The sequence below is a fragment of the Pseudopipra pipra genome, chromosome 8 (genome assembly GCF_036250125.1).
Source record: "Pseudopipra pipra isolate bDixPip1 chromosome 8, bDixPip1.hap1, whole genome shotgun sequence".
NCBI lineage: Eukaryota > Metazoa > Chordata > Aves > Passeriformes > Pipridae > Pseudopipra > Pseudopipra pipra.
Genome location: NC_087556.1, coordinates 27,206,886 through 27,214,495, shown reverse-complemented (window position 1 = coordinate 27,214,495; position 7,610 = coordinate 27,206,886). Strand labels below are relative to the sequence as shown.

The window sequence follows — 7,610 nt, the reverse complement described above, 5'->3', positions numbered from 1 at the left end:
AATGCTACGAAACGCTCTCAGGAAGACAGGTTGGCTGGAGTCTCTGCCCACACCTTCATCTCGCAGAGCCACTGCTCAGCTGCCCGAAGGAGCCCTCAAAACCACAAAAATAAGAAAAATGGTGAAAGAGAAACATTCATTTTCTCCTAATCTCTTCCAGTTATGGTAATTTCAGGTGTTGTTGTGACAACGTCTCAGAGAAAATGAGATTTTCAATTTGACAGTGCTCCTTTAAAACTGCAGCTGTCGCCAACACTTAGAGACACATGAGAGAATTCCTCCACCGATCCTCTTAATACTAATAAAAATTAGATTTAAACTGAAAGGTCTAGTTTCTACCTCCCCTAGAATAATAGATGGATGAATTACTTTTCTTCCCTAATGGGAAAATCTGCTCAGTTTCAGACATTCTTAACTACCATGTAATTAAATGGTTTTACTAACAGCCCTTCAAGAGGCTATTGTAACACGCTTTACCAGCACCTTTAAAAAAAGTCTATTGTTTCTTCAGAAAACACAGGGCTTAAAAAACTAATGCATTTAATGGTTGCTCCGCAAATTCAGAGAGAAAATTTTCTGCCTGTCTTGCTTTGCTTTTAAATAGCTCCATTCAATGGGCATGGGCAAAAAATATTTTCTCTATTTCCACTTTCAAAATCCCTTTCATCTTAGGATTTCAGGGAATTTTAAATTCTTAAATGAGTCTCACAACGTCTTTCTGGGATTGGTTTGTGATACTAAATTTACTCTTCACTTTTTCTGGGGCGAAGTGACATGATGCCAGTAGTTTGGGTTTCAGGTGTCTGGCCATCCAAGGGGGCTCATTGTCAGGGGGGAGAAGAGACTTTAAGAAAGAAAAGTAAAATTCCCCACTTTTCCTTACAACGCAATTAACTAATCATGTACCTCGTTAAAAGAATTATTTACATCCATTTTTGTGTTAATATTTGCATATAAACAAATTGCACAGATTTGCACACTCTAAACAAACTTGGAATTTTCAAAACCACCTGAAGCACTCAGGTGGGAGAAAATAGAAATATGTTTTATGCATTTGAGACTGTTGGCACCGCACAGTGGGCAGCACATTCCAACCTCTGCTGAAACACAGCAGCGAGGAGTTTGTCCCAACAACAGCTGGGATATCTCCTCACTAACAGTCTTCTCCTCCTGCTGAAGACACGGGCAGAAGGAACCATCCCCGTTTCTCAGGACAGTAATAGGTGTAAAGATGTTCTTAAATCGGCAGGTTCTAAAGCTCATTCCTCTTTGTGTTATGCTTTTAGAGGTCCAGGTTGCCTTGAGTCATGTTTTTGAGATTTCCTTCTGTAGTTTAGAAGCTTATTTTCACTTAATCATAAACTCCCAAGCAAGGATTCTCTTCATCCTCTAAAGATGGGGTTCAGAGAAACCAGTTGAGGAAAAATATGTCTTTTCTCTTGACTGCTGCAGTGAAATTGTTGTGCCTGGGTGCAGTGAGTCCTCTTGAATACCCTGTCTCAAGTCAAATAACCCACATCTGGTGCTCCAGGCAGCTTGCTGTTGTTGAGGTGTACCAAGATGTGCATCACTCTGTATTATGAACAGGCACAAAAGAGGACTTGGGATCTCTTTTATCCCCAGGTGTTCATCCTCTCTTGAGGACTTTGCATATACAGCATACTCCTGGGGTTTGGAGAGGGCTTATGTGTGCATACAAATGAGCACAGACACCAGGTTATATTTATTTATAGGAATAAAATCATATCTCACTGATATTTCATCATCAAACACTCTTACCAGTGTGATGTGCTTGCAAAAATAGCTACCGTATTCATTAAGGATTAAGTGGCAAATGATTGTGTAGTTCAAAGAGTGTTTCGAGTAGGGCCCCTGCACACAGGTTTTGTCACATAGTTTTTAAAGATTTATACTTGAGGGAGTGGAGTGGTGGGGTAGGTATTGTATTTTTCTTATCCTTTTGTTTTTGTAGTACACGCTGAAAATATGACCCACCCCAAGGGTGATGCACGTGATTTTTATTCTGTCAAGCTGCTGTGGCCGTAGGAGTGCAGAAAGCTGGAAGCCTGTAAAACAGCACCCTTCATTCAGAACCTGCAAACATATAATCAGTGCTTGCTGCGTGAAATTCACCTCAGTAGGTGCTGCAGAGATTTTTTTCTATGGCCCTGCTTTCTAAGCAGTGTTTTTGTATAAATATGCTAGAATTAAACATTAGCATTAGAAAGGAGAAAGTGGGAACACTGCTTTAATTCATCTAGGCTTCATCAGCATAAAAATACGTCAGGCATTTCTTTCATGAAACTTAATGGGAATGTATAGGTGGGGGTTCAATTCTGTAGAATTTTTTTCTCTATTCTCAAATAGTAAAATTTCTCTCTGAAAAAAATGTTAAACCTATGTGGGGAGGGAAAAAACATTTTAAGTATTATTAACCTCTTCTATTACCGCTTTCATTTGTGAACCAACTATGTATAGACTGCTTTCTTTCGTGAATGGCTGCAATCACTGAGGTATTTACTGCCTTTTTAAAATGACTGTAGAAATCAGTAGGCTCACTGCAATATCAATCACTTATTCTCAGTCACTTGAAGCCATTATGAGAGGCAGAACTGCTGGGGCCAGTTCTCCTTAGTGCTGGTGTTGCAGCAGGATCTCAGGAGCAAACTGGGGAACTGGGATTTTGATTGACACTTTGGTCAGACCCTGCAGAAACTGGTGTTCAATGGCACTTGGAACTCACAAACAGATATTCTGATATTCTGCTTTCAGGTTAGGAAACAAAGACAGTGAGAAAGTATCTTGCCGAGCTCAAGCAGGGTAACTGTGGGACAGCCAATACCTCTCCTCCTAAACCACCCCTACCAAGCCTGAATCCTAAGGCAGCAAGGCAATAGTGCATCTTTCTCTCACCTTTGAATTCAATGGAGATTCTAACAGGTGAAGTGAGAGAAACCAGTGCTTTCTTTACAGATCCTGGCATGTGCATCCATCTCAATGCACTTAACCCACCAGGCTTTTGAGGAACAAGGAACACTTACTCTGAAACAAATGCAAGCCAACCACACGTGGATTTCCTTTCCAACAGTTTTTTTTTTCTCTTGGACAAAGTTACTGAGCTCTTTTGCTCTCAAACCCCGTAGTCACTCCTGTGCCTTGCAATGCACAGTGTGACTCCTCACCAGAACCTGGAGAAGTGTCTGTGACTTTGCCAGAGAGCAACTGCCTGTCAGAAAACTTAGAAGAGGGAGCCCTAAGCCTGCAAGACCCTTAGAAATCTGTTTGATAAGGAGTGGATGTAATTACAGATTCAGATGCTGTAGATGTGCAGCCTTAGTCAGTGATGTCTGTGTTGCTGCGGTGGGTACCTGTTCCCACCACCCGCAGACCCCTTTCTTGCTGTTTTTTGTCTCTGGTGCCCATGTTGCAGCAGGCAGTGGATACCCCCTCCCCAAGGGGTGCTGGGGTGTTGGCTGTAAGGGGCAATGGGCTGTGAGGCATCTATATACATGTATACAAAGGACAAATGTGCAATGGGTGGTAATGATGGCGCTTGCTCCTTCGATTTGGGAGCAGTCCGGTGTTCCTGGTCCCAGGTGCATGAGGCAGCAGGCAGGAGGCAGCCATGTGCCTCAGCTGCCCAGCACCGTGTGCAGATCATTAGCTCTTCTCTGTGAGGCAGCTGCCATGGGTTTTATAAACTGCTGAGGGTGGAAGGGCAGTATCCTGGCAGGCTCCAGGAGACCAGCCAAGCTCTCCTGTTATTTCCTCACGGTGGGTGCTCTGCAGAGCATGAAAAGCACTGGAGTCTTTATTTTGCTTTTTCTTTTCTGACTCAGTTTCTATTCACTTTAAACAAGTAAAAACAGTCAGGCAGCTTCTTTACAAAAATAAAATAAAAAAAAGTTTCTCTTGATCATTATGATCCTTTGAATGTGTAAAGGTAAATAATTATTGTTGACTGTTAAGCATTCATCCACAAACCCATTAATCCAACAACATTTTAAGAAAACTAACATGCTTGTCAAGAAGAGAATGGCAGGGTAAAACATCAGTGTAAAATGAGCAACAGAAGTTTTGTTCTAAGAGCCATGTATTTTATTATGAATGAATCTGCTGCAGGTTTACTAAAGGAAACCAGTTGTTATGCTCATCATCTTTCAGACAAGCCTCTCTGTGAATAAAATGTGGTTGTGGTTGAATTAATTTCGCTTGCTTTGCTAATTCCATAAGTCAGACCATTGTGTACAGACCAAACGAACCCCACACGCGGTGCCGCGCTGGGGCTGTGCCGGGAGCTCTGCCGGCAGGCGGCGTGGGCCAGCCCAGTCATGGCAAGGGTCACATCCTGCCCTGCATTCTTTGCTGGGATGCAACAGAAAGCTTTGTTGCGTTTGGAAATTTTGTGAAAGAAAGCGTTGCTCTGGTTTTTTTCTGTTTTAACCTCTGGAGAAGGGAAGAGCCCTGCAGTAGGCTGTTTGTGGGGTCAGCTGTGCTGGAAGGCACCCACAAATGCACCCCCAGATCTGTTTTCAGGTGGATTGGATGTGAAGGAGAAGTGAATCAGGAACTCTGGACCCCATGGATCTGTTGTTGCCCTAGCAGTGAGGGTGGCAGCCCACAGCACCCCTTGGCTTCAGCAGGGGCTGCCCTGGAGAGCGGCCAGGTTGGCACCAGCTCACAGATATCAAACCAAGGAGGGGCTACTTTCAGAGGGCTATCTGATATTCCTGAGACCAGCACCTCCCCATCCATCAGCAGGGCTCAGGGACAGCCCTGGGAGGACAGGATCAACTGGTTCTCATCAAAATAAGTCACAAGAAAGGGTGAAATCTGAAGACCTGCCTAATCCCGAGCTCCAAGGGAAAGAGCACCAGGTCAGATAGCCGTGTGAGACTGGGAGATCAGAAGGTGACTTAACAACAGTCAATTTTACTTCCAAAGAATTTCCTCATGTTCAAGTGAGCAGTAAAAACGCAATTCTGGCAGTAAGAGAGCCGTGCAGACATAAATATATGTCCCCTGTCTGCGGGACTGGCTGCTTGCTCTGAAGGTGTCCCTGCAGAAAGACTGATTTTTGCTGTTATAAAGGAGTGGGTGAGAGACCGAGGAGGAGCAGTGGTGCCTGTCTTGACCCTGGAGGTGTTGCTGGTTTGATGATATCATTGACCAAAGGGATATTTTGCAACCCATTCCCAGCAGTGGTAGGACACAGACTGAGGGCTGCAGACACTCCCTGGAGAAGTTGGGGGATGGATGCAGAGAAACCTCTGAATGTCTGTGTTCAGCACATGTAATGAGGCAGACTGTGGAGCAAGGGGCACAGACAGCCTGCGTAGGCCTGTGACCCAGGCCACCTCATTTGGGGGCAGCTTTTTCAGCCTTTGTGGCCAGTACAAACAAAATTACATCTGACAGAGATGCCAGACTGGACATCTGACTTACACAGATCATCCTGAAATTCTGAAAAAACCATTCCATCTTGCCTCTGCTCCTCATTAGCACCCTGGAAGGAGGTGGCTGCAGTAAATTTTCAATTAGATTAGAATGAAAATAATTATTTAGGCTGACCACATCCATGCAACAAAATAATACACATTCAAACTGAAGAATCATATTAGAATCACATTGACTGGGTTTTACTCCCTCTTTAAGCCATCTATCTACAGCCTCAGGATCCACAAACAAATGCGATTTTCTAACCAAGGCATCAAAAACAACCCCGGGAAAAGGCAGAATCTTTTCTGCAAAGCATTTTCACACTAAGGCAGGTGAGCTGTTGACCTTATGGCATCTGACTGATTTTCACAAGCTGCAGCAACCTCACCTGACACCGGGTGGCCTCCCCTAAGTGTGAAATTTCCTCCTGTGCTTTGAAGATCAAAGGAAAGCAAAGATAATTTCCAGTTTTGTCATGGAAAGTAAAAACACTGCCCCAGGGACTATCTTGGACCTCCCTCCCCATTAGCGCTTAGCATTTCTCAGGCTCTTCCCAGGCTGATCCCAGAGGCAGCAGGACATCCTTCTCCTATCACACCCAAGGTGGCAGGCTTCACCGGTGCAACTTTTCACAGTTCGGTCCAGATAATAGGCATCTTTTTTTATCTTTTCCAGCCCTCCGAGGAAGTGTCTTGCTGTTTATTCTACATGATCTCTCCTTGTCCTGGCCTGCTGTGCCTCCCCTTGCATCCCCAGATCCCTCATGGAGAGAGGACGAAGAGAAGGAAATGAGAAGAGAAACCAAGATGGGAACACTCGGTTCTGTCTGAAGCCTCTCGACAGCCTCCCCTGCTGTCTGCAGACATCCTCCATTTGTCCCGACAACCTTTCCCCAGGATCCCACAAGCCACAGCATTGGGAAGACTGTGCAGAAGCCTCTGCTTCCCCTGTCTTCCCCATGCACATGGCTGAAGTGTATCCCCACTGGATGTCACATACAAGTCCAGAAAAACTCCTCTCAGCTGGGTTTAGTAATCAGAACTGCCAGGAGCCACTTTGGCACTTAGCAGTGCAGGGAACAACACACCCTCCTCTTCTCCCTTCTCCCTGCTGGTGGCCCCTGATCAATTCTCTCGAGCGTATCCGCCTGCATATGTCATGCTGACTGCCAGAAAACCAGCTGCTCTTCACAGCTGGATTTAGTAAACTGAACCATGTCAATGCTTTAGCACTCAGTAGCACACAGATTTCTTGCCACCCACCCAGGGCTCCCATCGCCTACTTCCTGGCAGAGCGGCTGTGGTGGCTGTCTGAAAGTGCTCCCCAATTGGTTTTGTTTTTAACTAAGTAAAATATTATATCCTGGGGGAAAACAAGCAAACAAGCAAACAAAAAAACAAAAACCAAAATCCCACAACAAACTCTCTCTTCTAATATGGAACATATGGTCTCAGAATCACAGTACAATAAATACATCACGGTAACAAGATTTTGTCCTTAGGATAGTCTTTGTCTGTGGGTCTAATGTGCATTGCAAACACATGAAAAAGGCTTTATGCCTTTCTCAGAATGAGATTGATATTATTATCCCTGATGCAAGACAGGATGCAGAGATGTACAGATAAGCCTGTGATAAACGTTTAGAGAGAAATTCAGGTTCACTCTAGTACCAAAATGCTTCTTGCATGAGCAAAGCCACATCAACAAAGTTCAGCTTTTTACCAACAGAGCAGAAATATCCTCTGCAGGAGAAGTGAGCTGTCCTGCGGAAAATGCAGTTTTGCTGCTGCAGTCCTTTTCTATATACTCAAGGGACCAGTCTGGTCAGCTCAGTTAGTCCAGGTCTCACTCATTTCCTTTATGCTTTTGATAAATATGGCTTTGCCAGCAGGAGTGTACAGAGCAGCTGCACTGCTTGCTCTGGAAAACCACACACACAGCCCACAATTGATCCCAGACTGCCTGACCCCCAGGCTCTCTGTTAGCCACAGTAATTACTTGGGGCAACGTGGGCATTGCTAGGGAGACCTCAGGCTGAAAGCATCTCAAGGACGTGAACATGCACAGTTCTGTTGCATCCCTGTTAGAAATCTGTTCATCCTGGCCAGGCGCTCAGGGTCCAGCCAGATGGAAGTTAATGGTCATGCTGGAATTTGTGTCAATTGATTTTC

At 44.7% G+C, this 7,610-nt stretch overlaps 1 long non-coding RNA gene across 1 annotated transcript in view; it reads left to right on the top strand.

Annotated features, from left to right (window-relative positions):
* The window catches only part of LOC135418216 (uncharacterized), a 56,297-nt gene extending 49,474 nt beyond the window's left edge, over positions 1–6,823 (top strand). Inside the window, exon 2 of the long non-coding RNA XR_010432339.1 lies at positions 6,115–6,823. This is a non-coding gene — a long non-coding RNA (uncharacterized LOC135418216). The remainder of the gene's footprint in view (positions 1–6,114) is intronic.
* The last annotated feature ends 787 nt before the right edge of the window (positions 6,824–7,610 follow it).